At 41.1% G+C, this 24,185-nt stretch overlaps 1 long non-coding RNA gene across 1 annotated transcript in view; it reads right to left on the bottom strand.

Moving 5' to 3' along the window:
• Positions 1–335: 335 nt before the first annotated feature.
• LOC103160057 overlaps positions 336–24,185 on the bottom strand; it is a 127,684-nt gene continuing 103,834 nt past the window's right edge. Inside the window, exon 6 of the long non-coding RNA XR_004768188.1 lies at positions 336–1,048. This is a non-coding gene — a long non-coding RNA (uncharacterized LOC103160057). The remainder of the gene's footprint in view (positions 1,049–24,185) is intronic.

Raw genomic sequence — 24,185 nt, 5'->3', positions numbered from 1 at the left:
GTCAAAAGTGTGTAGTGTCTTTAGTAATAGAGTCTTACCACCACCAACAATGACAATAAGACATATTATTTGAAGGTCTCCAGGACACCCTTGACTAGCAACTAAAGGAGAAGTATCCACACACCGCAGGTGGCTTTGTGCTTCAGTCAAAGCCTACCCTTGTAGAAGGAAGAATTCCTTGGGTTCATCACATCTGTAGAAGCAAAAGCATATTCCAAAAAGACTAGGCATCTAGGAGAGGAAGTGATGGAGAAATAGGGGCAGACTTAGGGAGTCAGGATAATTCTCTTCAGGTTTGCTATCATAATTAATCCAAAATTTAGCCTCAGGTTTGCTGCCTTACTTAGGTTTTTATTGCTGTGAAAAGACACCATGACCATGGCAACTCTTTTTTTTTTTCCTTTGCACCATTGTTTATTGAAGTGGCATTCCAAACTGCAGTGAGTGTGTCACACTATACATACATATATGAAATTTTTTTGTCCCAACAGTTTTACATGCAAATAGTCATATAAGGAGTCATTGGTCTGGTTCAAGGCCTCTGGATTCTGAAACATCATAAATGCTGGGCTATCTCTGAGATTCTTCTTGGATATCCTGTTGTCGTTCAAAGTCAGGGTGATCCTTCAGCTGGGCAGGGTGTCCAGGGTTAGGATTCACTAGAGCTCCAGGCTGTTGCTGGCTCACGTGGTATGACCACTGTGCCTGCTGCCTCTACAGTAGTAGCGGCTCTATGCTGCAGGTTGGGACTAAGGATCCTCCCTATAAGCTGTTCCACGGTCTTGCTGGTGCTAGTGGCTTCCACCATCCCTGGAGGTACAGCCATTCTCTCTAATGCTCCTCTCTGAGTTCCTTGCAGTAGGGCAGAACTCTGGCTGGGGCTTGGAGGACGGCCGCAGTGGACTATGGCAACTCTTAAAAAGGAAAACACTTAACTGAGGCTGGCATACAGTTCAGAGATTTAGTCCATTCTTGTCATGGTGGAAAACCTGGCGGCATGCAGGCAGACATGGTGCTGGACAAGTAGCTGAGAGTTCTGCATCTTGATCTGCAGGCAGAAGAAGAAGACTGTGTGTCACATTGGGCATAGCCTGAGCATATGAGACCTCAAAGCCCTCCCCAACAGTGACACACTTCCTCTGACAAGGCCATACCTACTCCAACAAGGCCACACCCCCTGATGCTGCCACTCTCTATGGGCCAAGCATTCCAACACATGAGTCTGTGGGGGCCATTCCTACTCAAACTGCCACATTTGCTTTCATAATCAATCCAAAATTTAACCTTGGCAAAAAACATGTCATTCCCTGCACACAGACAAGACCTTGGTTTCTTTCCTTATCTGTAATGTTTAGCCAGATCAATGACGAGAAATCTCTACCCCTCAAGAGCAAGTGCATTCTAATGAAGATGAAATGGAGGCGAGGGAAGCAAAACTAAGGACAGAAACTTGGACTTGGATTTAAAGACAGACAGGTTTCAAAGATGAAATATTAAGAAATCAATACTTCTACACACAAGATTCAATAGCACTAATTTGTACCCAAGTCATTTACACCCTCTAACAACTGTTTCTTTTGAGGTGTAAAAAAACAGAACAACAACAAAGAAAAACAAAAAACAATGAAAACCAGAAACCACTATTTGCTTCTCCCATTCTAAGTCACCGAGTGACAGCTCTGAGGCTGGCTGGTTTATGTTCACAGGCAAATGCCCTATGTGCCAAAGGGAGCTGTGTACCTCTAGAAGTAAGACTCTTATTAGTGTTTTAAAATTAAATGCAACCTTTATCACAGAGACACAATATATTATATACTTTTTTATTGTTGCGACAAAACACCATGACCAAAAGCAGCTAGGGATAAAAAGGGTCTATTTAATTTTATACTTCCAGGTAACAGTCCATCACAGAAGGAAGTCAGAGCAGGAATTCAAGGCAGGAACTGAAGCAGATACCATGTAGGAACCATACTTATTGGCTTACTCTTCATAGCTTGCTCAACCTGATTTTTTTTTTTTTTTTTATATACCCGCCCAGGTCTGGTCCCACTCACAGTGAGCTAAGCCTTCCCACAAAAATCATTAATGAAGAAAATGATTCACAGGCTTACCTACAGGCCAACCTTATGAAAGCATTTCCCCAGTATGTTTCTCTCAGAAAACTCTAGCTTGTGTCAAGTTAAAAGGAACCAAGTAGGACATACAAACACTATGTTGAGGAAGAACGGTATCAACCTTCTTTGATCAGCTTTGTGAGCTGATCCTGCAATGTGGACTATCGCCTTCCTCTTCACTGGCCTCCCTTCAGTTCAGGCCACAGGCCACTGACCAGACTCAGGGAATTATCCATTTCAAGAATAGTTTTTCACTAGTCTTGTAACTAAGATCTCTAAGGTTGTTAGAGACTTGTATAACTCCATATACTATTATTAGTTATGAAGCTAATGGGTTTATTTTTTTAACCAGTTCTACTTGAACAGCCATAGCCCTGAGCAAAACTCAACAACAATTAAGATGTACTTCATCACTGAATAAACTCTCCCTTGTGAGTCATGTAACAAGGCCTGCTTTGCATGTGAAAAATGGCAGAAGAATGGCACATGCCTTTCCAAGATTGGCCCTGTTCGCACCCCGTAGAATATGCCTTCATGGAATATATAAAAACAAATCTTCCTCAAGATCTCTTTGGGGACCTCTTCTGATTCTCTCCATAGAGAAATTTCTCACTCCTGTTGTTATTTATTCCTTCCAACAACCATTTGCTAAATGCCTGCTGGTGTCAGGCTTTGTGATAGACTCTGGGCTCACAGCAGTGGATCTGATAGCTTGGGCCCTGTCTTGACTCTGTGTATGGTTCTGCAGTTGGAGTTACAGTTAAGGACAGGGACACTTGCACAACAGGAGAACTACATACTGGAGTGAGCAGGGGTGTATGTGAACACACAGGGGCTCTTAATCTAGTCTGGAGAGTCAAGAAACTTGCCTGGAGATCATAGGTGAAAGCTGAGCCAAGCAAAATAGAGATGTGAGTGCAAAGACCAAAATCAAGATGTGTCTGTAGGAGTGTGTGTGTGTGTGTGTGTGTGTGTGTGTGTGTGTGTGTGTGTGTGTGATGGCTTTAAGAAGTGGTGTGGGAAATTCCATGTGTGTAAGCAAACCCAGTTGACTGGTAAAACATTACTTCTAGTGTGTCTGATTCAGAGCCCTGCCATTCCCAATGTGGGCAAACAGGTAGAAAAATAACAAAAAACGAGCCAACTGGCTCTCTCTTTGTGAGCTGGGACCCCCAGCTTCTCCTGCCCTCAGTCTTCAGCCCTCCCACTCCTTTGTCCTTCAGGATGAGACCAGGACTTCCACCTTTAGCCTCCTGACTCTTGAGTTTTCAGCTTTGAACTAAGTCAGCTTTCCTGTGTTTACAGCTTTACAGAGTCAGGTCTGTCCTTCATAAACACATGATTTAATCCTAATTATATAGATCTACTTGTCAGCCTAATTTACCTGTCTTCTACTGTTTCTGTGTTTCTGGAGAACTCTGACTGGTGAAGATAATTTCAACAATGTTACTTGAAAAAAAAATCAAGAAGAAAGATTAAGAAGAAGCAGATGACCTTTGAAGCAGGTCATTTAAAACTATCATGGCATGAGGGACAAGCTTCTCACAACAGATAGTGTGGAATGATGGGAAACAACCTGGAATCACAAATCCAGGTTCAACACCAAGGCTCTGATCCCCATAAGTCAGAAGTCCAAATCACCCATCTGGGGCATGGTAGGTAGTTTTCCCCTTCGGTTAAATTAGAATTGAAATGCACCTGCTTATTTCACAGTGGTGTTAGGCTCAAAAGTACCTGGGAATACACTTGTAAAACCATAGAACATTACACAAACATTAGCTGCTGTTCTTAAAACTAAAGCAGAAATGGGCTAGGAGAGTTAATAGGATTTAGATACAAGAAAAAAACAGAGATTACGAATATAAAGTGAAAGATAGCTCTCTTCCGTGCTAAGGTAATAGCCAAAATTAATTTCTCAAAGCCTGGGAAATTTGCCAGAAATAGATGAAAGAGGTACAAAATCTTATTTTAAAAAAGAAAGAAATTTAAAATGTGATCTTCAAAAAAAAAAAAAAGATCAGCACTCTGAAGAAGGGAAGTCCAACTCCCTATTTAAGATGTCAAGAGGGAATATACTATCAAGACTGTTCTTCAGAGCGTGCATGAGCACTATCAAGAGCCTTCTTCAGAGCGTGCACGAGCACTGTCAAGCGCGTTCTTCAGAGTGTGCACGAGCGCATGGATGCTTTCAGAGGCTAAAGCATTTAACTGGTGCCTAGATTTACAGAACAAACCAAAGCTCATCAGACTGAAAATGAATACACAAAACCAAGATACCAGATAACAGGGCTGTGACCAGGTAAAGCAGGGTAACGACAGGAAAGAAAACTTGAGTTAAAGTACAGAGCACCACCACAAGCTTCAGATAGACTGAGCAGCTCCCCTTGGGCCTGTTCTCTGGTGCTCACATGTTCATAGAGGGTATTTAAAGGTTACCCTGCCTGGGGAATGGAGGGGGAATGGCTAGGGGCAGGTGGGATGTTGGGGGGAGGGGAAGGAGGGATTGACATGTGAAGCAAGCTTGTTCCTAATTTGAACTAATAAAAGAATAAAATAAGAAATAAAAATTTTTTAAAAAAGGTTTTTGTTTTGTTTGTTTTGTTTTGAGTGTGACGTGAGTGCTCTATACTTGAGATGTTTATGTGAGTGAATGTGGCCTTGCCATTGTGGAGGTCAGAGGACAACTTTGGGTGCTGTCCTCACCTTCCAGCTTGTTTCAGGTGGAAACTTTTGTGTTGCTTGCTGAGCACACCAGACAAGCCAGCCCAAGAGCTCCTAGGACCCTCCTGTCTCCCATTTTTTTCACAGGAGCACTGGGATTACAGACACCTTATGGAGTCTGCCTTTTACATGCATTTGGGAGATTTGAACTCAGGTCCTCATTCTTGCTCAGGTAATGCTTTATCCACTGAGACATCTCCCCAGAAAGAAAGGGGAGTATCAGTGACTTTGAGACCTAGCAATGGTTGGGCTAAGATAGTGCTGAGAGAGAGGTCACAGACATTGGAGTCATTTGTAGAGTTGGTTAAAGTAAAAAGAGAGTGGGGTTAAAGTAAACAGATGGCACATCATGGACTGTGTTGTAAAGGGGGCAGAGCTGAGAGTCACACTGCTGAGTCCCATGTGCCAGAGAATATCTGTGAGGCATCTATAGGAATAGAGGTGGCTAAAGATGTTAATTACTACATAATTCACAGGAGGCATTTGGTACCATGAAGGCTGGCTTCCCAATGTCACTGCCATCAGTCTCTTCATTGCAAAACTAACTTCTATGTGTGTTATGTGAATATCAGGGACTATTCTGTTTTATGCTCAAGTTGGGGAGTGGGTACCAAAAGGGAATATTCAAGTGGGCTGGAGCAGGAGATTATAGATGCTAAGTTCTACCTAGCGTTGGGAGTTTGGTTCCAGTATGATCTCCTCGATGCCCTGTTACACCACCTCAGGTTCTCATCTTGGGCAAGGTAGGTAACTAAGCTGAGATTGCTTTCCTTCCTCCATTCAGTCAACAAACGCAGTGAACATCTCATGTCTACCAGGCACTGTCCTAGGCACTGAGGATGAGTTCAGGGGAAGAAGAAGTAGGTATGAGCCCTGTGCTCAGGAAACTTGGATTTTCTTTCAAAGATTTATTTTATTGTTTATTATGTGTATTGCATGAGCACATGTGTGCTGGTGCCTGAAGGGGTAAGAAGATGTTGGATCCCACAGGGCTGGAATTACATGCAGTTGTGGGCTGCCCAGCAGTTCTTGGGAACTGAACTGCAGTCCTCTGAAAGAGCAGCAAGTGCTCTTAGGTACTGAGCCATCTCTGCAGCCCAGGAAGATATGGATTTAACAGGGTTTGAGAGACAACAAATGTATGAGGTTCATAGCGATCTGTGCCACCAAAAATGATGTAGGGAAGGAGAGCAGAGTGACAAGGGACACTATTCGATTTGTGATTATCAGAGAAGCCTCTATTGGTAAGTCAGAGTTTGAGCAGAGACCAGATGACATGAGAGAGGACCTGCTCAAACCTTTGTGAGGAAAACCTTCCTTCCCGGCAGAGGGACTGCCATGTACAAAGGCCTGAGGTGAGAATGTGCTCCTTGTATATAAGGAAGCAGGCTCAGCCTGGGGGCAATGTGTTAGGAACAGAGATAATGTCTGAGGGTAGCTGGGACCATTAGGCATGCTGCGTCTTTCTTAGCCATGTTTTAACCAGCTGTGCAATCATGACAATTAAATGAAACACTAAAGAGGAGAGTGTCTCATCCATATGAGCTGTTCAGAAAACAGTAGTTATTAATTATTCTTATTACTAATTATTACTGTTATTTCCCAGCTGTCATGGCAGTGAGATAAGAAAGGACATTAGGAATTTTTTATTTTGATTTTTTTATGTGTATGAGTATTTATATTTTGGATGTGGACCATGAGCATACAGTGTCTGTGGCGGCCAGAAGGGTTGGATCCCCCAGGAACTGAGTACTACTTGCATGAGTAGCAAGTGCTCTTACCTGCTGAGCCATCTCCTTAGCCCTGATACTAGGATGCTTAAATGTCTTTGGGAAATAATTTATAAATAGATTTGGGTAATGATAACACCAGCTGACAATGTGGATAGGAGAGGAAGAGCTACAGGCAACAGATGGAGACTCAGTTTTCTCCAGGGATAAGTCCCTGGAAGGCTATCCAGACACAAGTAGTAAGCTCTAAACACAGGTACATATAGGCTATACTAAATGGGGCCGTAGGCTGTGTGAGTGAGTGAGAGTGTGTGTAACAAAAATAATCATAGAAGAGGTCACAAATTTGAAAGGAGTAGAGGAGGACATGGCAAGAGTTGGAGGGGCAGAGATGGGGTGGGGTTTGTATAAACACAGTACTTAGTAAGAAATTTTTGAGAAAATTTTAAATTAAAAAATTGTATCTCAGTTTTTAAAAGAAATAATACTCCAATAACAAATGGAAGAAAAGTTTAGATCTGAGTGGAATTTCTTGTCTGTGATTCTCATCTCCCTGACACTCGGCACTCCCAGTGATGATGTTAGGGTGGCTTGCCCTCACATTGAACATGACAGATATGGAAGTACATGGCACACAACACTCAGACATGAGCACCAGTGACTGAATTGCCACCTTCACTACTGTGGCCCCAAGTATCCAATCATCAGATTCATTGTTTAGTCATTTTCACACCACATCAGCATCTGTCTGTCCTCTTGTCTCATGTGTGGTTCCAGTCCTTCCTGAAACTGTTGGTTCAATGACCAAGAAGCCCACTGTCTGGGGGTTGAAATGATGAGTTCATTCCTAACTTTTCTTCTGGTTCTTCTTCATGTGTTTTTTTTTCATTTAAAACCAGCAAGTGCAGCTCACACAGTAGACAGGGCTAGAGAAATGATTCCTTCCACACATCTCTAGAAGACTGGCCAGGCACAGTGACTCAGAACTTCGTGGGCTCGTACTTTCAAATACCTCTGTATCTGCACAAACTTCCCTTAGCCTGCTGCCTCTCCCGGAATCCAACACTCACACATGGGTGTTGGGTAGAATATACTGAACAAAAAGTATACAAAGGCTCAATTTTTCTACTGCCTACAAAGATCTCCAAATCTTTACTATTCTGCACAGCTGCCTAGAATAGACAACAGTAAAGCTATTGTCCAGGACTCAAACTGGAGAGGAGAGAAAATGTCATAAACCCTCAAAAAACAGAACTATCTTATTCTTTTGATTTCACTGCACACTATAATGTGTTTGTGGCCATATTTGGATCATATCCGGTTAGAACCAGAGGGGCACAGAATAATAGATAGCATTCAGATAATAATTAGCCATGTACTTTCAATAGCGGGATGTGAAGTCAAAGGAAAACACTAAAAATGTTGTTTTTTTGGACCATGACAAAGAGCTTTTAAAGAAGTTTGAGCATTTTTTGTGGCTGACTCATGTCTGGAGGCTTTGCTGTGGTCACTAATGCTTCAACTTTTGTGCTTTTCATTTCTATCTTTGACAGTTTGAAATGCTGAATTACACGAAATTTCTTATTGTCAGCAAGTACATATAACTTCCTTTTGTTTCCTGTTTACTTTTTGTAACACATTCTGCAGTTTTAGTCATTATGGCTGATTAAAGGGAGTTAGAACAATCTTGAGACAGTGGACTTTTTCTCACCACTGTTGATTAAAGTACAAAACCAATCCCATAAAGCCAGCTCTTTTTTTTTTTTTTTTTTGACATGGGGGTCTTACTATGTAGCTCTGGATTTACAGCACAGAATCCACTACATAGACCAGGTTGGCTTCAAATCCACAGAAATTTGCCTGTCTTTGTTTCCGCAGTGTTGAGATTAAAAGCATGTGCCACCATGCCTTGTGAGACTACATGATTTTATCTTGGCCTACATTACATATATCTCTTCCGTACTTGGTAAACTAGATTTCCAGTGTCAGAAAATAAATTAAAAAATATGATCATGGGATTATTTATTTATTGGGAAAACTGGAAGGAAATCAACCACTATTAGCAGTTATTTTAGGAAGTTAGAAGTACAATTAATAATTCGTTCTTTGTACTTTTATATCTTTCCTGTACTTTACTTGGTAGTCGTAGATTGCTTTTATAGCCTTATCTTTGGGTTCTAAAAAATAATTCCAAAACTGTCAGTAGCATTTATACATTAAGATCAGCTGAGTACCTACAAAAAAAAACTGAACAAAAAAATAAATAAATAAAATAAAAATAAAAAAAGACCTTCCCAAACAAAATTGGTTTGAACCTTTTTTTATTCCCTGAAAGGAACAACATGGCTCTGCGTTTGTTGCACAGAAGACAGCTCTGTGGGGACAGCCACTTCCCAGAAGCTCAGCACAGGACACTTTTTCATGCATGCTGAGAAAGGGAACTGGGAAATTCATATTTAGCTTCAGCTCCTCGACCTCAGTTAAGATGTCTTAAAATGCCCACCATTCTTCACTGTTCACCCACCATCTGGGCGCCTAAGTCAGGAGAGGGAGGAGGACATTGGACTATTTTGTGGCAAAATCTATCTGCATGATTGATACTGGCTGCACAGAATCAATCTGCCGGGCTACGTTTGGGCATTTTAAGCATGGACCCTTTTCCTCCTCCTAGCTGACTCTCCAGAGATAAATTTCTAGACCTAGCACTTTACTTATCTCTAAAAGGAACCATTCAAGCTCCCTCCCTCTCTGACTTTTCTTGAGCCCTCCTGCCAAGTACCCAGCTCTCCATCTAGGATGGCTTGTGACTGCTGAGACCCTGCCAATGGTCCCTGGTTGCCTAGCTTTCCCAGTGCTAACTCCTCCCGACATTATATCCTGAGGCCCAGGCTCTGTTTAACTTCAAAGACAAATACTGGGCACAGTGAGGACACAGAGGGCAGAGAGCATGAGAATTGGCCTCGAGCGCCCCACGCTGAAACTGATTCTCTCTGTTCCAACCAGTGCCTGGCTAATTGTTGGCACCTAGCAAATGTGAAATGATACAAACCGTTACTATTAACAAAAATAACTGGGTTGTAAGTAGGAAGGTGTTTGGGAACCATCGTGTGTGAGAAAACAGGAAGGATGCAGTCTTTCTGTTTATCTTCCCCATGTCCTGGTTTAAAGAGCTCATTAGGATATGTCCCCTTGTGGTGAGGGGTGGGAGTGTAAAGATCAAATAGAAAACAAGTCCAAAGAAACATTCTCCTAAAAATCAAGTCATTTGACATCAAACATGAACATGGCAAACCTAGTTCCTGCAGCTAATAACCCCAGTCTCAGAACTTCTCCCTTGCTTGCCTTGGCTTGAAAGGATATTATCACAAAGGGTGGAGTGTCTACCAATCAGCAGCTATAGCTACATGAATGGATAGAATGGGTGTGTATTATGGAATACTAGCTAGCCTGAAGAAGAAAATCCCATCATTGGAGATAACGTGGAAGGTGTCCTGCTAAGCAAAGTAAGGCAGGCACTGAAAGATAAAATACTGTACACCCTCACTTACACACAGAGTGCAAAACCCAAACTCATAGAAGCAAGAGTGAAATCCTGGCTATAAAGGCTGGGATTAGGGAGAACAGGAAGCTGCTGTTCAAAGTGTCCGGCTACATGCTATTTTTGTAGATACTGGAGTTCAGTTCCCAGTATCCACATTGGACCTCTCACAACTGCCTTTAAGTCTGGCTCCCTGAGGGACCCATGGCCTCTGGACTTCATGGCTAACTGCACACACAGGCATGTAGCCCTACACAGACACATGCTTAAAAATAATAAAAATAAATCATTTTTAAAGAATTCAAAAGCATGATCTCTATTTTTCAGAGAACCCTAAGTGATTGGGTGATAGCCCCAATCTGCAGAAATGAAAGTTGAGATTTTGCAGGGTTTAATAACTGCTTGGCCAAGGCCACATAGGTAGAACATAAGTTCCACCCAACTTACACTTAGAAACATAATGAATTATCATCATCTTCCAGAAGAAAGAAGAGAGGCTCATGGGAACCCTGCCACGGTCTGCTCTCTTCCCAGGCCTCCAGTGCTCACTTCACATCAGGCTCAGGGGCCATTAGAACCTTCACAGACATCGCATGCATGATTTACACCCTGGTTCCTAGAAATTGACCCTGTTTGGTTGGAGTTGGTTAAGTAAAAGCCCTAATTGTACACATGATAGGAGAGACAATCCTTAATGCCAACCTTGAAGGGAAGACTCTTCCTGGGGAGGTTAAATTGCCTCTGACCATTATCTGGAGGCTTCCCAATAGAGCTGGCAGAATGATTTGGTCAAGGGGCTGGCTGACAGGAAGAAAAGCTTCCCTGGAAGACACAGAGCATCATCCTGGAGGTTTTAACCTTTGTTGTTTGCTCTTTACACAATGACTTTGACTTGGGGAGAACACAGTAGAAGAGACACTGTCATGCTAGTGGCGGGTATATGAGTTTATAAAACTATTTGGGAAATGATTGTAGTAACTGGCAGCAAAACCCTTTAAAAATGTGCTTCTGCCCTCGGCCTTTAAGGCCTCGGATCTACAGCAAAGGAACTGTCAGCACTAAGGGGAAAGCTTATACTGGAATCCGTTCATCACAATCTCGTTTGCAGAGGAAAAAATTCAAAACCATCCAAGTGTCTGGCAGCAAGCCAATAGCTACATGTGTTTAGGCCTAACTACACAGTGAATGTACACAACCATCAGAACATGTGTACAAAGCCATTACTGGCTATGCTGCAGTGCTCTGTGAGAAATACATTTCTCTGGGATGCTAATGTGCCTAACACCTTCTTCGCAGGATTGTTATAAAGAGTAAATGTCAGCATGAAAGTACTTAAAGCAAAGAAGTGCTGAGTTTGGAGCATATGATAGAAATTTTACTATTTTTACTTCCTAGACAAAGCAGCTGAGGCACAGAGAGGGGTAATGTCAATAACAAGATAGCCTAGATTGAGTAGCAGAGGTTGGACCTAAACCCAAGTCTGTCTGATACAAAGCACCACCTCCTTAACTGAACGTTAGACTACCACTCAACAGAAAAAGCCAGAACTGTTGATCCATGTGGAAAAGAAGCCTGGAGTTTTACAAAGCAAACAGATCTGGTTCCTGGAGATAAGGCTCACTGGCTGCTCTTGCAGAGGGCCAAGGTTCAGTTCCCAGCACCCACATGGCAGCTTATAATTGCCTGTAACACTAGTTCCAGGGGATCTGATTCTGTTTTCTGGCCTCTGTGAACATCAAGCATGCCTGTGGTACACATACACACATGCAGACAAATATTCATACACATGAATTCACATAAATTCTTTTTTAAGGGACAGATGCTATAAAAGGCCAGATCACTAACGTAAGTTTCACGTTTTATATCTATTTAGTATTCTTAAGGAAAGAACATGTTGATAAAAGAATACTACAATATTGTTCTACATAATTAAATGAGAACTAATATCTGGTTTTACAGATATGAGGCAAGAAAACTCAGAGCAATCAAAGGTTTGTGGGAAATAAAACTTAGGCTCTAAAGAAGAAAGAAGAAAAGTGCAGGAGAAGATGAGTATGAAAATGCTCACCTAGAGAACGCTGGGGAAAGTTGCTGTGAACTCTCTGTACATTCCTAAAAGCACCTTCCACATGGAGGGGCGTGGGAGTGGGAGCAGCCAGGGCTGGGGTCAGAGGATGGACAGAGGATAAACACCCTCAGGACAGGAAGGTATCAGCAATAACTGAATTAGTGGAATCTTCATGGTAATAGTTGAGCTTTGGAAAGAATGAATCTGCTTATTGAGAAAGAATCTGCCATCTACCAGGCTTGGAACAGGATGTGGGATGTGCTACCTATATATCTTTTAGATTTCATATACACATATAAATATTATATATAAATATAAGTATTAGAAATAGGTATAAAGTGAATGGCCTAAAAAATAGTTCTCCAGGGCATTTAGTAGGGAGATAGATAACACCACCCTTTACTATTTTAAAATATTAATATCTACCCAGTTATTCATTTTAAAGATGACACTTTATCTAATTGTGCATAATGGGCAATAGCCTATCCCAGGAACTTCAAAGAGTCAGGTTTCTTTTATCATGGGGGTTTCAAACACTGACTCTAACCTAGGTTTGAATTCCAACTCCAACACATCCCATCAATGGAATTGTAAGCAAATGTTCTTATCTGTGAAATGGGAATAAAAATAATACACTGAAATTTTTTAAAGATAAAATATGCATAGAAGTACATAACTGAACCTCACACAGACACAGGGGGGGGAGAGAGAGAATACTCAGTGAAGATTAGCTGCTATGACTTACTTAAAAACATTCAAAGGCTCACAGTGCCTTGGAAGCAGCGACTAGTTTTCTTGTCTTTGCATACATAATGCCTTGTACAATTCCTGGTATATAATAATCAAACCTTAGCCTAAAAGGTTGTGAAATGACAAAAAAAGACAGAAAGAGGAAAGCAGAGAAGAGGAGATGGGAAGAAGTTTATTACACAAGGAAATAAGAAATGGGAAAATGATTTTAATCCTAAAATGAGATGTTAGACGGAAGCCTATACTAACCTGACACCTGTTTCCTCAGTTCATTTATTCATTCTAAAGACACAGAGTGAAGAATTGGGCCATGGTGGTGCTGAGGGGACAGATGCACTCTCCAGTCTCCCATTATTCACAGTAGAGTGGGGCATCCATGCAGGAGCCAGGGCAGAATGAGTGAACATAGAATCGTCTTGTTTGGGTTTTAGTGTAGACTCTTTAACATGAGGAGCAGTGGGTAGTGAGTCAGATCTAAGTCTAGAAGGAAGAATTTCCTGAAACTTCCAGAATTGCACAATCAAAGCCAGTTGTGGCTGGGTAGGTGACAGACTAACAATGCACTTTCCCTTGTCCACTTTTGCTCTCCTTTACTTGTCTTATATCTATCACCTTAATGACCATTTTCATCTGTTCTTTTGCCTGCTGCAGCTTAACTTGCCTGAGGATTATACCTACTCTGTTCTTTTCAGAAGCCTCATCAAAATATTTCAGTGACAGTGTTGTCCCATATGGTAGTCAAAGTCAACTGTCATTGTTAAAGACTTGAAATGAGACTTGTCTGAAACTATAAAACACACCAGACTTTGAAGACCTCTAGGAGAAAATCATATTAATAATTTCATATTGCTTCTATTTGATAGTATTAATAGTTGAGTTAAATAAAATACATTATTAAAGTTAGTCTTACCTACTTCTTTTTTTAATGTGGCTACTCTGACTTAAATTGCATGTGCAGGTCATATTTGTAACTTACATTATGCTTCTGTTAGACAATAAAGTTGTTAGATGAATTTTGCTAGATGAATGAATGAATGAATGAATGAATGAATGAATGAATGGACAGCCAACAATGCCCACAGGGTTCTACAAAAGCTAAGAGCACCCTGTTCTACATATCATGATGCCTAAAGTCATGTTTCCTTACTAATTGGAGGATCCCTAAGTGTAATCTACATGGCATAGCCCATGTTCCTGGGAGATAAAACAACAGTAAGAATTTTATAACACATCTATTTTCAAAATATCCTATTTTTCCCTGTCCACCCAACCCCACAAAAATATGAGGAAGAAAAAGAAAAAAAGTAGCAACCATGTGTGGAAAAGCAACGAAGATTATGTTCTTATTACGAGATGAAAGCTTCCTGATAGAGTACATCCAAGCAGGCCAAAGCGAAAGGGTATGGAGAACATGCATTATAATAAACCATGAGTTATTTTATGGAGGTCTGAGACTGTGAGAAGGAAATGAGAAGGAAAATTACAGAGGCAATAGAAGAAAACGGAACTTTATAGCATTTGGAGATAATCTGAAGAGAAAAATGCTGGTAGTAATGCTTTTGATGAAAAGAAAAAATGCCCAAGGAGCCAATAACTCTATAAGCTCTATGAATTCATGCAAACTATATGGAGGAAGAAAAAAATTAGAAAGAGGGAGGGATGTCACATCCCACAAGTCAGGAACTTGTTCCAAAATGGCAGCTGTGGTGACGTCTAGATTATAGGAGTGTATTTGTGGTTTTCTTCATTTTCCCAAAATTCCTGTAACAGAATTCCACTTTGTAATCAGAAGCAAAATGCAATGAATTGTTTCTAATGGAATGGGTGATGAGCGGAGAGACATTCCGGATAATGATGGACTGGCAAGCCAGAAAGAGAATGGAGAATCTGGAATCAAAAACCATCAGGTGGCTAAGCAGCCTGACACACAGGAAACTGAGATCAAATAGCCAGAAGAATGATGGAGTGGGCACCAGCAGGGAGTGGGCCACTGAAAGACCACAGGCAAGAAATCAGGACCAACCTTCAGAGCTTGTGGTGACAGAACTAAGGGAACAAGACAAATGAGCCAACTTTCAAAGCTAAAATGATGATGGATAGACCTGGGAGCAGCCATGGCCTGAAAAGCAAAAAAAAAAAAAAAAAAAAAAAAAAAAAAGGGTCCTGAAAGAAGTTACGAACTTCATCAGGCTTTTTGGGTTCTGATTTTGTTTTCCTGAGGTTAGAAAAGAAAGCAGGGAGTCATTAGGTAATTGTATGCATAGTGTTTATAAAATGTGAAGCTCTTCAATCATAAAGGCCTGTTGAGTACAAGAAAGGAGAGCAAGACTTTGGCCTGCCTTCCTTTTCTTTTGTATGTGTATTGTATGTGCGAGGGTTTATGTGCATACATGCATACCTGTGTGTGTTCAAATATGTGTGGGTGAATGGGTGTATGCAAGTGCACATGTATGCATGTGTGTAGAGGCCAGAAGTTGACATTGGATGCCTTCCTCCATCACATATTTTAAGATACATTCTCTTGTTTGGACCCGGCACATACTAATTCTTCCAGTCTAGCCACCCAGCTTCCTGTGATGATTCCCTGTCCATGGCTCAGAAGTGCTGGGATTACAGGCAGGCTACCCAACCCAGCAGCAGGTTACATGGGTACTAGAGACCCAAACTTTAGTCCTCGTGCTCGCACAGCAAGTGCTTTATCCACTAAGCCATCTCCCCAGCCTTGATCTGTTCTTTATAAGACTGTAAAATTACCTTTGGGAATCATTTATCTATGTCTATTAATACATGTTTATATCTCCATGGCCTAGAAGGAAACAACTAACAAGAGACTACAGCCCAGCAGCATTCTCCTGATGATGTAGGCTCTTACACCTATGAGATAGACCAATAGGATGCACATTAACTAAAGGAAGCAAATTCTCAAAGCTCGGTGCATGGGCTTGATGTGAATGTCTGAAGACATTTCTACATTCCTGGTGCTTGGAATGTATTTGATATTTGAGAAAAATATGGTTATAATGGGCTTCAATGACCAAGAAAGCTATGAACAATGTTTAAGGACTAGATATCATTAGTCTATACCCTTTCTTTTCAACTTTCTTCTTCAATGAAGACAAAATGGAGGCTACACACCTTTTAGCCATATCCATGTAAACTCAAGCAAGTCAGACAGAGGTAAAAATGACATGCAAGCAGGTAAATACAGACCTAAAACCTGTCCACTTTCTAAATAGTATTATCAAATTTGATTGTGGTCATTGGTACCCTACCTGTATCCATATTTATACAACACAGTTGCTTTTTAAAAAAATAAATAGTTTTCAAGTGTCTGAATGCCCTTCCTATAAATTCCTCATATAGCATCTTTGGCAAATCTTTATGTAACAGAAACGACATTAAGTAAAAATCCAAATACAGTGAAGATATGGTTACCTTACAAATCACAAAATATCCTAAGGCAGTTTGTATAGACAAATTTAAGGAAAAAAATAGAAGGTTCATCTTGGATATGAAGACCACCAACCCTTTGGGGAGTGACTTCAAGACAGAGCTTTAAATACCAGAATACCGGAATAGTTACATCATTCCCTTCATATTCAATTTAACCTCCTTATTTTTATTTAACAGAGTTTTGCCCATTAAGTGGTTAAAACTTAAGGTTATCCATCCAAGGAGTAGGAAATGAAGGTTCTCAATTTGATGGACAGCAGCTCAGAGATCCCTGATGTCCCAAAATATTAGGTTTCTCTTCTAATAATGTTGGAAATATTGCCTACTGTCATGGTTAATCTGAGGCACAGCACAAACTGATTGTAGGTGACAGTCACAGAGCAGTGCCCGTGTTGGTTTCCACACACCGTCAAATCTGCTATAGATGCAGGGCGAACGGGAGCGAACTGTGATACCAGGTTTCCTGGTGGCTAATAGATTGTGACATGGAAGAAGGAAACCTTTATTTTAATTCAAAAAACAAAAGCCAAATAGCAAAACTTATGTACGTGCTGAACTTTTTTTTTCCTTCCTCGAGTGGGAAACATTGACTTGCTAACAACTCTTGGCTGGCATCAGGGGAAAGTGGAGGAAGACACACAAAACATTTTTCAAATCAAAGGCTTGAATTATTGCACTGAGTTCACGAAGTTTCACAGGCATCTAGATGCACCATTGTCTTCACACTGGAACAAGCTGCCCTTTCTTTCTCGAAAGAAAACAGCCCAATGTTTCTTGCAATCAGAGCTGTATGGAGCAGGCAGCTATCTATATTTTGAAATTCTTTGCATTGTCTGTGGAAGGGTGTGCTGTTTGGACCCGACAATGGTAACATTGATTTTAAGATTTTTGAATTTTGGTTGTACAGAGCAAACAGTGAAAGAAAACTGCTGGCTTTCAGAACTACAACAACAGTGCTCTTACATAAACTTGCTTCTTTCCTGGCTGTTTTACATAGCCAGAGATCAATACTGCTCATTCAGCCAATGTTATTAACCCCATTTATCAGCTTCTCCCTTACCAAAAAAAAAAAAAAAATTGAAAGGATCTTGCCGACGAACTTATGTCATCTTCCATCCGTTCAGTCTCGGAGTGCATAATTCACTTTGTTGTGCACCCCAACAATCGAGCCTTGTTTATGAACTTACATTTATTAAGTGAAAGTATTTGGAAACTGATGGTACATTCAAGCTTGGTTGCCATGGGCAGTCATCATGGCAGAAAGTCATGACCTCCCCGTTATGCAGCGAGTAACTAATTGAAATGATACAAATTACTCTGATTCTCTGTCTGCCAATTTAGAGCCTGGTTCTGGTCAAGGGTCAAATGGGCTCCTATTCATGAGCCATGTTTGAAGTCTCTGCTACGGTAGCAAGGGGCCTTGCTGTGGCTACTGCTCCTGCTTTGGACTTTACCCCATCCCGCCAGGAGACCATAAAGAAGGAACCTCCAAAGCCTACCTTCACCCACACATCAAAAGCTTACTGTTGTCACTCAGTTTGTGCTACTTGTCAACAGCACTGGACATGGTTTGCTAAACTTTACTGGCTAGAAATAAATGTTGTATTCAGAAGCCACTTAGGGAATCCATCCTCTTTAGCCTGCATATTTCATCGGCTCTCTGATGTGCCCACGGCAGAGAAAACCAAACGCCATAAACTCAACGTGGAATGATTCTCAACTTATCAATTCCCATCAAGTGTCATCCTCTCAGCTTCTCTCTGCCTGGCACACATGCACATACCTGCCAAATAAATAAGATAAATTAAAAGCCCAAAAGGTAGAGAGCACACAAGTTCTTTCTTCAAAGCGTCTTCAGGATGATTATCTCTGCTTGAGAAATGACACTAAATGTTAATCTAATTGAATCTGGGAAATGTGGCAATAAAAAGTTAATAATTTACAGAGAAATTGTTCTTCAGAAAAGTCTGAGTGAATACCCACTAAATGAATTTCAGGAATCTTGCTCAAAGGCTTCTAGGATATGTGACAAAAGCAATAGCTTACTTAGAATATGTTTTTTACACTACCCAAACTATTTGCTTTAAAGCAGCATCCTGGCACTTGTGTGTGCACAGAGGCGTGAGGACATTGTCTGACAAATACCTAGGGAGAAGAAAGGGAAAATATCCAAGCCAGTTGGAAATGTAAGGAGGAAGGAATTTGAATGTTTAAATTTTAGCCTAAAGAGGTGTGTCCCAGCACTTTCCAAAAATTAGGTTTCCTTAAAGTTGATGTGTAAAGAAAAAAATTCATTTCTATTGACTTCATTTAATTATTTTAGTACAGCAATCTCACATAGAGTATTTAAGGTGGCTCAAATTTTCCAGAACAAATAGGCAAATGACTAGGTTGAATATCTTTTGGAACTGACCCATGATAGCATCACAATGGATATTACCCTCACCCACATCAGATCTCTGTAACTTCAGAGGAAGGCATAACTTGCTGAGTCCAGACTTACATGGGAATCCCAACTCTGTCACTTAGTATGAACTATGGGCAAATAATTCAGTTTCTCTTGACATCAGTTTTCTCTAATATTACAGGAAACTTGATAATACAATGTCTGGCAAAGAGTAAGTGTTTTGTGCAGGGCATGCCCTTAATCCCAGCAACCAGGAGGCAGAGGAAGGTCTCTGTGAGTTCAAGGCCAGCCTGGCTTTACATAGTGAATTCCAGGCCAGTCGGTGCTACACAGTGATACCCTATATCAAAAAAAGTGTCTCTATCAATGCAGTTTTTCTTATTATTTACATAGTAAGAAGACCTGCCAGATTGGTCTACAAGTGAGTTCCAGGACAGACAGGGATGTTACACAAAGAAACCATGTCACAAAAAAAACAAAAAGAAAACAAAACCCTTGCTAGAAACAGAGTGCTTATTAAAAAATCAAGATGTTTAAAAATAGCAAGGTTTTTAGTCACATATTACAATCAACTGGGTAGCTTACTAGTATCATAACATCAGCAAGTACAAATATTTATTTCGTTGCAGAGTCTAAGTCAGAAGATGCATTTAATTTTCACTCACTTCTTGGTTAAACAAATCCAGGCCCTGGAAATAAAACAGTGAACAAAACTAATGAGTTTCCCAATCTCACCTGGCAGGTACCTAACAGAGTTTCTCACCCTCAACTGACACCCGAGAAGGCAAACACCTCAAAACAGGTAAATTATAAGCACAGAATGTCCAAATGGAGACCAGAGTATTAGAGAGTTCAGATCATGGAGCTTTATCTGTCTCATACTAATAGTCTTCACTACTTACTGAGGAAAGCTAAGACAGAATTTACATGGCTTTCTCTCCAGAAATCCCTTTTCCATTTGAGAATATCTCTCCCCAGGGGTCAAGGGAAGAAGATACATTGAAAGTTCTCAGAGATTCCAATCCCACCTTCTGATCCATTTCAAGATGGGGTTGCAGGACATTCCACCTCTGCTCTCTCTGGCCATCCTCTTCCCTCTTTCCACTTGTACCGCCCTTCCCTACAAACATCTCAGCCCACCCATCCTTCATCTCCGTTGTCTCATACTCATGAAACTTTTTCTGGTTCCCCACACAGGAACTAGCCTTCCTCATGACATCCGAGACTCAGGATATGCTGCCCTCATTGCTGCCTCATCTGATTTCCCTTTGGGGAAATGCTTGCATTTCATATCTCTAAAAGGACCACAAGCTTCCCAAAGGCAAGGACCAAGCCTTGCCCAACTATCTATCATAGTAGCTTGAATTTAGGGTATTAGTAAATACTTGAGGGCCAGCAAGATGACTCAGTAGATAAAAGTGCTTGTCACAAAATCCTGCTTACCTGAGTTCGATGCCCAGAACATAAATTATAAAAAGCCAGATTCTGTGGCACACATCTGTAACCCCTACACTCCTGTGGCAAGATGGAAGGAGGGGACAGAAGAGTGTCCCAGATGCTCATAGGCCAGCCAGCCTGAAGTACCAGCATGACAGAATCCTAAGTGATTCTGTCTAGGTAAGGTTAGAAGGAAAGAACCGATTCCTGAAAGTTGTCCTCTGACCTCCACACAAGTGTTGTACCATTACCATGCTCAGATGTGCGTTAGATCCTAGGATTTATCTTCACACACACACACACACACACACACACACACACACACACACACACACACACACACACACATACACACACACACACCACAAACAAAGACCTTAAAATCTTGCTGTGGTGATGATACTTTCATTTGCAAAGTGTATTGTTTGAGTGACCAGAACAAGGAAACAGACAATGAATCCTCAGAAAGGTTTGAGAATAAGTAATTCACCTGGATCTCAATGGAAGAGACCCATGGCTTCGGCAGAGCTTCTCTGCTCCAAACAAAGACATAGAGAGCTGGGGTGGTGTAGTATCCCATGTTTGGGGGTTCCCACAGGGTGGCTCAGAGGCAGAGCACTGCTCAGCAGTATGAGGCCCTGGGTTCCTAGTACAGCAGAATAGTGAGTGCACAAACAATCAAGTACTCTAAACACTTCAGTCTTTGATAAATGTCTCATTTCTTTTGAACAGTGCCCAGGTATGGAACTGCTATGTCATATGTTTGTCTTTTTATGAAATTGTAGAACTTTTCCAAGGTGGTTGTTGCAATTTTTCCTCTCCCAGGCTGGCTTATTATTTGAAATCCTTCTACCTCAGTCTTCCAAATTCTGGTATTAAAGATGTAAGCCTTCACACCCAGCCTTCCCATTCGTTTTCATTGTAACCATGTTCATGGGCAAATGATGATATATTTTTATTAGAATTTTTTAAATTAATGTATTTTGGAGCTAAAATAACCAAAAGTCTTTTGTCTGTTTCAAACTTGTGGGAGCTAAAATAACCAAAAGTCTTTTGTCTGTTTCAAACTTGTGGGGAAGAAAGCTCTAAAAAAATGGAGAGGCTCTATCTAGGAATTTTCATGATTTAAAAAAATATCTGCCTTCCTAGGGGATATCTCTCTGAGGAGCAGATGGGAGGTAGGGGGGAAGTAGAGGGAGCAGGAGAAGAAGAGGGAGGGGAACTGGGATTAGAATGTAAAAAAATAAATTAATAAATTGAAAAAAGAAAACACAAAAAAATCTGCCTTATATACAAAGAATGTAAATCCTATAAATTACTACAGCCCCAGGTTCTGCTATAATTCCTAGGATATAATGGTGTTCAGTAAGTTCAGTAAGTCTTTATCAGCAACTGACTCAATGTATTTTCTCATTCATTCATTCATTCATTCATTCATTCATTCATTTTGTGGTACTAGGATCAAACCCAAGACCTCACATCCACAGCTCTTCCACTAGTGAGCATATTCCCAGCCCCTAGAGCAATGTTATTCATAGTACTGAAAACTAGAAACCATTTCCACATTTCCATCTGCTAGAAATGTAGAACAAATTGTTGTATCCCAGGTGTAAAGGGTAGGTGGAGTGAGGACTAGACTGCAGAAGGCTGAAAGAGAAAATGTGACGAAAATAAGAATTGCCTAGAATCTGACTGTGGTGATGGCTGCAGTGCGTGTACATTTGTCAGTGCTCACTGAATTGTGCACTTAAAATGGATGCAGGACGCTATACATACGCTATAGCACAGTGAGGCTGACTCTTCTAAAACTACCCTCAGTACAGCCAAGGAAAATATAGGTTGCATTAGAAATGAACTTTGTCTTAAAGTGAGAAAAAAATACTTGACCAACTGTGTCATTCCCTTTGTTTTAATCTGGTACGCCTTTTCAAAGACCTCCCAATGTGTTTCTTCCATAATTAAATTATCACCATCTTAGGGGTGCATGAAGAATGGAAATTTATTTTTATGAAACTAGGGGTTTGTCTAGATGTCTCACGTTTTTATTCATCCTGATACACAGGCTTTATTACCAGCACTTTATAGTTAGTGAACTTGAATCAGACATTGTTTCTTGCTCAGAGTCACCCAATGTCTGATGGTGGAGTCGGAGATTGGACCCATGTCTGTCTACTTCCAAACGTTGGACTTCCCCTGGGTCCCTCTGGGTGATCTTGGGGATGCGTTTCTGTGTCTGTGCTTAGCCTTCTAGGCTCTGCGTCTAACTACTTTTCTTCCGATTTCTTCCTCTTTCTTCAAGATTCAGCTTATGGTTCCTTCCCTAACCTGTCACCTCCTGATTTTGACTCTGTCTTAGGGTATTATTGCTGTGATGAGACTTCATGACCACAGCAACTCTTATAAAAGAAAACATTTAATTGGTTCTGGCTTACAGTTCAGAGTCCATTGTCATCATGGTGGGAAACATGAAGACACATGGGTAGACATGGTGCTACTGGAGAAGGAGCTGAGAGTTCTACATCCTGATCTGGAGGCAGCAGGCAAAGAAAATATGCCACTAGACCTGGCTTGAGCATCTGAAACCTCAAAGCTCACCCCCAGTGACACACTTCCTCCAATAAAGCCACTCCTAACAGTGCCATTCCTTAAGAGCCTATGGGAGCTATTTTCATTCAAACTACCACAACATTTAATTAGTAAATGGATTCTTTCAACATCTGGTTGTCTTATGTACAGGCTTTATTTCCTTAAACACCTAGGCTGGAACTATAGACGCTGTACCAATACAGAGGCACTGAAGTTACAACAGCTTAGAACTCATGGCAGAGGAGAGAGCTCTCTGAAAGGTTCATGTCTTAGCCCATTTTCTGTTGCCAATATCATAATACCATAGGCTGGGTGCATTTGGAAAAAATAAGTTTATTATGGCTCATAGTCCTAGTCCACAGTGAAGAGGCCACACCTGGCAGTGGCCTTCTTACTAGCAGAGACCTGACATGGGATAAGGCATCATATGGTGAGAGATAGAGTGTGAAAGGCCTTATCAATTGGCTTTTATAGTAGACACACTCTCAGGATGACCCCTTAGCCAGTTAGTCTGTTACTGTGAATAGATGAATGTATTCATCAGGGCAGAACACTCTACAGCCTGCTCCCACCTCCAAATATTTCATAATGGCAATGAAGGTGAGTTTAAGAGACAACATGCCATATTCCAACCTCAACTGTCAGCTGACATAGGCCAGTGGTTCTGGCTCTTTCTTCACAGAACACATGCGAAGGACCAGCCAGGATCTTCATAGATAGTAGCTCATTCTTTTCATTTTTTAAAATTCTCTGTCTCTGTCTCTCTGTGTGTCTCTGTCTCTCTGTGTGTCTCTCTCTGTCTCTGTGTGTCTCTGTGTGTCTCTGTGTGTCTCTGTCTGTCTGTCTGTCTGTCTGTCTGTCTCTCTCTCTCTCTCTCTCTCTCTCTCTCTCTCTCTCTCTCATTGTTGTTGTTGCTGTCTTTATTGCTGTTGTGACAGAATCTTGCTATTTAGCAGGTTGGCCTGAAACTCTTCATCCTCCTGAGACTTAGATTACAGTCATGCATTATCTTTTTATTTTATTTTTCTAATTAAAAAGAAAGGTAGGTGGGCGTGTGTGTGCGCGTGCGCGTGCGCGAGCACACTCACGTGCTTGTCTACTCATGCACATTTGGAGGCCAGAAGTTGATGTCTGATGTCTTTGCTTGATTACTCTCCACCTTTATTTTTGGAGACAAAGTCTCTCATTGAACTTGGAGCAAGCACACAATTAGGTTAGGCCAGCCAGCTTCTGGAATCTGCCTGTCTCCCCCACCCAAAGACTCGGGTGTAGGGGTGAGCTGCTGTGGTGGTTTTCAATTGAGTGGGAGTATCCAGGCTCAAGCATTTTACACACTGCCATCTCCCCAGTCTTAACGTTAGTTTTAGGGTTTTTTTTTTTT

This window comes from Cricetulus griseus, chromosome 2 (assembly GCF_003668045.3).
Source record: "Cricetulus griseus strain 17A/GY chromosome 2, alternate assembly CriGri-PICRH-1.0, whole genome shotgun sequence".
In the NCBI taxonomy this organism is placed as follows: Eukaryota; Metazoa; Chordata; class Mammalia; order Rodentia; family Cricetidae; genus Cricetulus; species Cricetulus griseus.
The sequence above is the reverse complement of the archived record's forward strand: the minus strand, read 5'-3'. Positions and strand labels throughout refer to the sequence as shown.